The sequence below is a fragment of the Balaenoptera acutorostrata genome, chromosome 1 (assembly GCF_949987535.1).
Source record: "Balaenoptera acutorostrata chromosome 1, mBalAcu1.1, whole genome shotgun sequence".
Lineage (NCBI taxonomy): Eukaryota > Metazoa > Chordata > Mammalia > Artiodactyla > Balaenopteridae > Balaenoptera > Balaenoptera acutorostrata.
In genome coordinates this window covers 98,500,877-98,510,715 of record NC_080064.1, presented here as the reverse complement: position 1 = coordinate 98,510,715, position 9,839 = coordinate 98,500,877, and positions in this window count along the sequence as shown.

The following is a 9,839-nucleotide window of genomic DNA, read 5'->3' as shown; positions in this document are numbered from 1 at the left end:
CTTCCATCTCCATCTATGGAAAGACTTTGAGGTGAAGGCCCACCTCATTCGTGACTTGAAATTTCAGGTGCTCTGGCAGGAAGCCCATAATGACCTTGGGGAACAGACAGTTTCCTCTGGTTAGTGCTGTGGGTGAGGGTTCCACCTCCTTCCCCAGAACAAGCTGGTAAACAACCATAGCCCCTCCTCCTGCCCCCAGGTCTCTTGCCACCAGGACTCTGTTGCTAGGGCAACCGATACTTTTCGTTTCCTGATAAGCAGGGGACTGGTATCTGGGCCCCTATAGAATAAGTACCAATTTGCATTTAGTTTCCTTTGTATATTACAAAAAGGGAAATAAAAGAAAGCAAAAATAAAACAAAGTGCGTTTTAAGCGCACAGCCCCATTCACTATGGGACCCGGATGCTCCTGGGTTCTCATGTACTCACAACCTGACTGCTCAGACCTCACATCCTTCGTGTGGTCCATGAAGGTGCTGAGTACTGGTACCTTCTGCTTCCTCTCAGCTGCAAGAACACTGGTGAGCTCTGTTATACATACCACTGAAGTATATGGCAAAAATATTAGCTCGGGTATTCCAATTACTCGAAGCATTTTCATAACTAAACTCTCCCTTGGTCCTCACAAGAAGCCAGCAATTTGCACTGGTTGTGGAAACTCCTCTGAGCGCTGAGGGGGTACCTCCTTGGAGCCAGGTTCAAGTTTGTGTGGTTCAATCCACAGCACCCAGCAGCGTGCCTGGGACACAGGAGACACTCAGGAAATGACAGCTGCATGAGGAAATGTTAGAGTGAGATGTAAAGTGAAGAGAGAAGTGGAGAAATGATCAAGTAGGCTGTGGTTTTTTTCAGCTCTTAGAAAAGTCTGATATAGGCATCCACCGAAGGGGGGGCTGGCCCTTATCCTTGAGTCGATGTGTCATCCCAAGAGTGCAGGCTCCCTGAGGGCACTGAATTTGAGTGGCTGTATTCAGCAGAGTCCAGTTTGGGGACAGGTGTCAATTTGGTATGTATAGCTAAATAGACATGTGGGCACCTGTGTGAGTATATGTATGTGTGTGTACATACACCTATATGCATCCATCCAGTTAAATATGACTGAGACATAAGACAAAATAATGTTTTCTGCAGGAGCCAAAGGGAAGGAAAGGAGAGCAGTCTCTGAGACCCAAGTGGGCAGCCTTGGTTGTGAGGGGGATGCCAGCCCTGCCCCCGGCCTCTCTACCCGGCCACCTTTCTCTCTTCCCTCCAGGTCCCTGCCCACTGTGACCTTCCCCCTTTCTTCACATACTTGTCTTTCAAAGCCCTTCATCATTTCCTTAGCTTCCACTACAGGATGGCCATGGTCAAGGTTGTTCAGCACAGCTCCTTTCTGAACTGGGCAGGCGTAAGGGGAGAGGAAGAGACCCATGGGGGTGTGGGGCTCATATATTCTTAGATTCTGTTGTTACGGTGAGTGTGGACAGCTGGGGGTCAGTGTCATGAATCGGTCAATGAACATTAATCAGTCAATGAACAAGTATTTACTGATCTCTGTGTTCTAGGGCTGTGCTGAGTGCTCACTGCTTTCTGTGGTATCTGCTCATTAAGGGAAAAAGGGGGGAAAAAATGAAGACAGTTATCCATCAGACCTCTTCATTGGGCTGAAGACAAGGGCTTGGACAGAGCCTGTCCTTAGACAGCCACTAATTAGCTGTATGATGACAAGGCTACACACACACACACACACACACACACACGCACACACATGGCCCAGGAGGCAAGGTACTGGCAGACTCTAAGTTCTCAAGGTGGGGATTTTCCTATTGCTGAGACTGTGCCTGCAGAGGTGGCAGCTCTTGACAGGGCCAGCCTGGGGCATAGGAATGCCTCTGATCCTGTTCCTTCTAACTGGACATTTTACAAGTCTAGGTTCTTTCTGTCAATAAATGCCCAGAATATGGTTAATGAGACAAATGAGATGTAGAGAAACAAAGAGGGTATGGAACAAAGAGATTTCACTGCAGGCAATAAAGGCATTTCATTGAAAACTAGACAAGGAGAAGTTCAAATTAGTCAATCAAAATTCACATGGAAGATATCTCAGTAAAAGTGCTATAAAACGTTACTGTTCAAAATATCAAAAAGGTGATACAAGATGCACTATATTGTAAGAAAAGGTATAGGATTGAAAAGACTTAAGAAGAGTTCAGCTTATTTATGGCTCATCTAGAATGATCTTAGAATTACTGTGTAAGCCTTGTTTAGTTATCCAGAGTCTCAGACCAAACTCTGATTCTGAAATGTCAGTTACTGTAGTCATGGGACTGAGGGTTTTTAAGTTTCCCTTGGTTGGCTGAGAAAAAAATGTAGTTCTGGGAAAATGTACAGATAAACAAGGAGACAATAAATAGATGACTGTGGGATCAGTACTTTTGGTAAATTGTGTTTATTCAGGTAAAGTGACATCTTCATGGTGTTGCTCTGGTTATCTTCTGTTTGCTTGCCACATTTAGCAGGTCGATATGTTCGATTTGCAAGACTCATTTACATGTTTAGAAGATTTGCTTGTTGGATTAATATGTCTTCCCTGCCAGAAGTTTGAAGCGTTGGAGAACTCAGTCATTTAAAATTTCTAGGGGGTTTCCCTGGTGGCGCAGTGGTTGAGAATCCGCCTGCTAATGCAGAGGACACGGGTTCGAGCCCTGGTCTGGGAGGATCCCACATGCCACGGAGCAGCTGGGCCCGTGAGCCACAACTACTGAGCCTGCGCGTCTGGAGCCTGTGCCCCTCAAGGGGAGGGGCCGCGATAGTGAAAGGCCCGCGCACCGCGATGAAGAGTGGCCACCACTTGCCGCAACTAGAGAAAGCCCTCGCACGAACCGAAGACCCAACACAGCCAAAAATAAATAAATAAATAAATAAAGTAGCTATAAAATTTCTAAATGCAGAAACGTCTAAGGCTCCTCGATGAATTACAAAGCCATACATGATCTTCAGGACCCTTTCTTTCCCCCATACAATGGTGAATGGTGGGCTTATTTTCCTAGCATTTCAGTAGAACTGTCTGCCTTATCTCTAGGGGATCATTCACATCTCTGAGGACTTTTAGTAGCTGTGACACCGATAATGATGAGCCTCTGTCCCAAATAAGAAAAAGCAACAACCACAACAATGAAACCCACGTAGACTTTGGGGAATTCCTCAGTGTGGAAGGTAGGGCAATTTAGGAGCACTAAGCAGACTGGCCTGACTGTAATCACACAGGATATCTGTCTGAGGACATCAGGGAAGGCTTTGAGGGCCAGACCACTTGTCAGCTCCATAGAAGACTCCACAGCAACTGCTGGTGGACTCATTGACAGTGGCTCAAGAACCTGGAGATAACGTTCCCATCTGAGTGTGAATGAAAGGTTCACTTTACCTTTGCTGTGTGACCTTGCATCTCTGAACCTGTTTCTTCATCTATAAAGCAGAGATAGTAACACCTAGCTCAAAGGATTATTAGTAATGCTGATTTGACATAATATTTGTAAAATGCTTAGCATCGTTCCTGGAACATATAAAGAGCTCAAACCACGAGAACTGTCTGTTCCTATTAAGTGAATGGCCAAGGAGAACCGGGAAACTCCTAAGTTAAAATCAAGGTGTTAGGACTGTAGTTCCCCTCAGCAGATATGTACTAGCCATGTACTAATGTTGCAGTCATAGCACTGGGAATTTATTCATATTTATTCAACAAATATTTATTAAGCAGATGCTTGTCAAGGACATTGGTTATGCCTATTGGTTGCTCAGAGCCCTGAATAGTGATGAAAGATACTTTCAAATTCTTACTCTTTGTTCTTTTTCTTCTGAATGTATTCTGTATTCAGAGAGGTTTTTAAAATGTAAGTAGATAGTGTTAAATGAAAGAAGCCAATCTGAAAATGCTACTTGCTGTACGATTCCAATTCTATGACATTCTGGAAAAAGGCAAAACTATGGAGACAGTAAAAGGACCAGTGGTTGCCAGGGATTCCAGGGAGGGAAGGAGGCATGAATAGGTGGGAACACAGGGGATTTTAGGGCAGTGAAACTACTCCATATGATACTGTAATGGTGGAGACATGTCATTATACATTTGTCAAAATCCACAGAATTTACAAGACCAAGAGTGAACCCTAATATAAACTATGGAATTTAGTTAATAATAGTGTATTGATATTGGCTCATCAACTTTAACAAATGTACTACATATTGATAATAGGGAAAACTGTGTGTGAGGGTGGGAGTGAAGGATATATGTAGGAATTGTCCATACTTTCCATTCAATTTTTCTATAAACCTAAAATTGCTCTAAAAATTAGTCTATTTTTTTTTTAAGTAAGTAGAATTTTCACAACTCATTTTATCTCCCAGTCCTACCTCCTGGAGATTAGATTTGATTCCACAGCTAGAATGCATGCTTCTCCTTCATGTTTCTGGACTGTTCTGGATTTCTCTTAATCTCAGCACCTCTACATTATATCTTTCCCACAAGAATGTAAACTCCGTGAGGACAAGGACCATGGCTTATTCATCTTTGTGAGATCATGTCAGTCTTCTCTTCAGACCTCCCAATGCCTTCCCTTACCATGTGCTTTGGGTGCATTAACTCATTTATGCATCCTTAAAGCAACCCTATGAGGTAGGTCAGTCTTATCCCCATCAAATATGAGAAAATCAAATCACAGAGAGGTTAAGAAACTTGTCCAATGTAACAAAGCTAGTAATTGGCAGAACTGGGATACCAACCCAGGTAGTCTGGCCCCGGAGTCTGCAGTTAAAAGTACCAGAAAACTCCAAAGTGTTTTGAACTGCAGGTTACACACATTTGGGGTGATGAAATCATTTTAGGGTGCTTTTAAAAAGCATATTTTTAATGCAATAATAGAATGGAAGAAAAAAAAGCAGAAATACATTGCATATAGTAGGAGTGGTATTGTTTTGTGAAGCTTGTGTTTTTTGTATGTTACCTGTGTGTGTATTGTGTCCGACGGCATGTAAAAGGTACTTAGAAAGCTCACCACCTTAGTCCGTAGGAAGAGTTGATACCTCAGGTAACAAGAAGCGCAGAGCTGAGGCAGCTCCAGGCTCCTGCCAGCCCAGCTGTACCTGGCTCTGGTCCCCTTACTCTGAGAGCTGGTCGGCCCTGTTCTGCCCTGTTCTGCTGCATGTGCTGGCTTCATCTCAGCAGTTTCTGTCATCATATCCAAACTCAGTGATGTCCAGAGGCAGAAAAATACCATCCCTTCTAGAGAAACCTATACCAGAAGTCCCCAGCAGATTCCCCCTTGACTTGGACAGACACCTCCTTACCTTTTACTGGGCCAGAGCTGAGTCACCTGCCCACTACAAATCATTCTCAAGAAAGGAGACTGGGACCACCATGATCACATCCCACTGATCTGATACACCTCTGATCAAAGACTCATCCAGCAAAGAAAGAGTCAGAATGAGTGTTGAGCAATCTAAGTGTTAGCCCTGATAGAACTTGGAAGACCAAAAATGTTTCAAGTAATTTTCTGTCTCCTTAGAGGTGGACTACCCCCCCTAGTCATTCACTCATTTATTCAATGGAGAAATGTTTACTGATTATCTAATGTGTGCCCAGCACTGTGCTGGCACTGGAGACACAGGGATGATCAAAAGAGACACGATCCATGCCTCCTGGGGTGACTCTAGAAAGGGAGAGAATAGCTGAACAACTAATTTCAGAAATCCATGTTTATAAATCGTTAAGTGTTTTTAAGAAAACAAAGGAAAGAATGTGATCTGAGGTTGTAACAGGAGGATCTAATTTAAATGGGGAGGAGGGGGGTCAAGGTTTGGTCAAAATTATCCAAATATAGAGCAGAGACCCTTGTCCAGGAGAGAGGTTTGAGAACTTTGGCTCCAGGATCTCTTTGTGGGAATGTAAAAGGTAGTCTTTGTGGGACGTCCCTGGTGGTCCAGTGGTTAAGACTGCACGGTCCCAATGCGGGGGGCCTGGTTCAATCCCTGGTCAGGGAACTAGATCCCGCATGCAGGCCGCAACTAAAGGAGGCGCATGCCACAACTAAGACCCGGCACAGCCAAATAAATAAATAAATGTTAAAAAAAAAAAAAAAGGTAGTCTTTGTTTCCAGTACTCAGAGGTCCTTTGCTAATCCTGGCTATTGTTGATTATTCCTAGCAGAGGCGTGGGTTACTGTTCAAGTTGTTTCTCACAGGAGATTAGAAACCAAGACTCCAAGGTGGCTTGAAGGACAGATAGTTGAGCTTCTGTGCACCTCAAGCTGTGAAGAAGAACTGTACAGGACTATGGACAGTGTTATTCTGTACTGAAGGACCCATTCTTTGGAGGTGTTTTGTGGGGTTTGTTGTTGTTGTTGTTATGATGCTTTGTGCCAAAGGACAGGATCACATTCAGGGGCAGGGCTCCCCCCGAATGTAATAAACCTTGCCACTGTAGGTCATTCTGGAATATGTGAACACAGAGACAAAGCTAGACTCAAGGACATTTCCACTGAGGTCAAGTCTGCTGGTTCCTGCAACATGGGGGCAGCTCTAGGGGCAGGCAGAGAAGTGCCAAGGCAAGACCCCTCTGTGGACCCCAAGAGCAGTGATACTTCGTTTTTAAGTTATCTGTTCTGTAATATCCTTTCTTATCAAAGCTGTCAGCAAAATCCTAACAAATCTTATTTCCTGACCTCAGCTATCACCATCCTGAATTGGAGATAGGGCCAATGTCCAAGTTGGGCAAAATGGCACAGGGGAGACAAACGCATAACTGAGGAAGGAGGAAGTAATAGTTTGGATCCCTACTATGGACTCTGATGACAAGCAACTACCAGAATTGGTTTGTGGAACGTGTAAACACTTTTTAAAAGTTGCCCGGAAATCCCCGGAAAGAGAAGCCTGGTAATAGACAGTACTTCTGCAATGAAAAGTGATGATTTGAGATTACAGTGTTTGGGGCATTAAAGGGATATGTGAAGTTCGGACATTTGGATTACAAATCTATTCTTTCTAGTTTTCACAAGCACCCTGAAAGTGATTTATTTATTTTAGGAGAGGAAGGTATAGCAAATGCCTAACCCAAGGCTGCTGGGCAAGTAAGCATCATCCTGGGGCTAAGTGCATGCACCCAAGGTCATTCTGTTTTGGCATGCTGCCTCCCTGAATAAAACTTACCTGTGGGCTTCCTTTCAAGACCTTCAAGAAAAGAAGGCTGTCTCATTTCCTTCCACTCCACAGTCAGACTCTGGGAGAACAGGCAGAGGGATAGAGAGGGAGGAAGCAAATGTAACAGGGAAGAGCCAAATCTGACTCCATGTTGGATCTGTTTCTTTTACTTTAACCTTTGCTTCCCGTTGCTTTTGTTCACTGAAAGGATACTGTCTATACATAATGGCCTGCCTCAGGGAACCCTGCCCCTCTGCCTGAATGTTAAACCAGGGTGCCTTTGTTCAGGGAAACATCCCGACCCTGTCCACCTGTGGATGGCTTCAAGAAAGAAGAAATGAACACATCCCCTCCCTGAGGCTGGCCATTCCAGGGGACATTTGCAAAACTATGGCCTTTTTACTTTACTTCCTCATCTCCTCCCCATCTCTGTGCTATAAAAGAAACTGGGATCCAAAGCCGGATAAGACGGTTACCTTGAGACATTAGTCTGCCATCTTCTCGGTCTGCCGGCTTTCCGAGGCTTTCCGAATAAAGTCGTATTCCCTGCCTCAACATCTCGTCTCTGATTTATTGGCCTGTCTTGCGGCGAACAGCGAGCTTGGGCTCAGTAACACAACTACAAGAAGAAAAGGGGGAAAAAAACTTCTCTTCTAGTAGAAACTGAGGCCTCTTATTTTATCCTTTAACGTCCCACTTCCTCATCTACAAGTTAATCAACATCTATACCCATTTCCCACAAATAAAGCTCTTTTTCCCACTTAAAGCCAGTCTTCTGCCAAAGCCTCCAACTTCTACCTTCTCCCCCCTCTCAGATCTTGTTCCACCTACCACTCTCTTGTACTCTTCATCTCCTCCCCGCTGGTTCCTGCCCCTACGCCCATAAATATGCTCTCATCTTTCCCATCTTAACCCACCACTTTAAACCCAAATCTCCCTCTAACTATGGACCGATTTTTCCTATTGTTATCCACATTCTCAAAAATGTAGATTTATACTTGCTAACTCCACTTCCTTACATCCCAATAATTTCTCAATTCATTCTCAACTAGCTTATGCCTCCATTTATGTCATCCTAATGTCCTAATGGATACTTTTTTTAAAAAAACTATTTAGTTTCACATACATAGAAAGAAGTATATGTAAGCATACAGTGCAAAGAATGACCACACCTATGTATCTGCCACCAGGTTAAGAAATAGGACATTGATGGCCCAATATTGTCCTTATATACAAGGGTCATGGTGAGAGAGGAGAGAAAATACCAATTATAAAAGTCCTACGAATTCCTAAGAGTCCTTACTACATCGTAGACAACTCCTTTTTGAATTCCTCTTCTCTGGGAAATGCCTGTTGGCTACCATTTTGTTCTGAGCGCTGTAGTTACCAAAGAAGATAAACTAGAGAAATCAGTAACTTGACTAACAGGACTCTCCTGCCCCCAGATTCAGAAGTTAAGCTTTATTCATGAGAGAATTTCTCATAACACTACCTTGGTTGCCACAGACAGAAAAAGTTGGGTGGAGAAAAATTATTAAGCCCTTCAGCAGTGAAACAAATCGTAATGGGAGCAAGGTTTATATTTCCAACTGGCAAATAACTTCACTATCACAGTATCACCAACTGAAATGGTCGTGGTGAGGCAGAAAACATCAAATAAACGAAGAGAAGACAGGGATAAAAAGAAGCAAGGTAAGGCATGCGAAAGCCACAGCTTGTACCAATGTTGCCCAATTCTTCATTTTCATTGTAATAGTTCATAATCAAAGGTGGACAATAAACCATCTAACAGATGTATTGTATATACTTCTAAACACAAAGGCTCATTTTCATTCACACCTAAACTTTAAGAAACATACATCATCATGAAATCCTTTAATAAAAGTGACAGATAAATGAAAGTAAATGGCTTGATGTTTATTAAAGAAAAAAAAAGAAAGAAAGAAAGAAATAGGACACTACTAGCACCCCAGAAGCCCTATGGTGTTCTCCCATTCATTACTTCCTCCCTCCTCCCTAATGTAGCATCATGCTGACTTCTCATTCCATATATTAGTTTTGCTTGTTTTTAACTTTACATAAATGGAAACTTACATTATGTCCTCTTTTGTGTCCGACTGTCTGGCTCAACATTATATTTGTATGGTGTAGCCATGCTATTGCATACAGTCATGGTTTATTCATTCCTACTGCTGTATAGTACTCCATTGTAAGAATATGCTGCAACTCATCCACGTCACTGTCTATGGACGTTTGAGGTTAATTACAGTTTGAGGCTATTTCAAGTAAGATTCGACATGAACAGTCTTGTACATATCTTTTTGCTGTACCTATACACATATTTCTTCATCTGTTTTTACAGGAAGGAAGTAGTTTGGTTAAGGCCACCATAAAATAGGTTGGGAAAATTAAGGCACAATTATGTTCAACCAGTTGGACAAGTTTATCATGAACAACTACTATACTTACACGGAGATGCAGAAGACATGAATGCAGAGCCAAGAGAAGGCACTTGAGAAAGAGATGTGTCCTCGTGTGTGGAAATTCACAGAGAATAGGGAACAGAAACAGACTGTGTAATTAAGTACAAAATTGCATAGGCCCAGGGTAGAGGCAACTTTTAGAACCTCTGGGCTAAGACTAGACAGTTTAATACCAGGGCTGGATTCCTC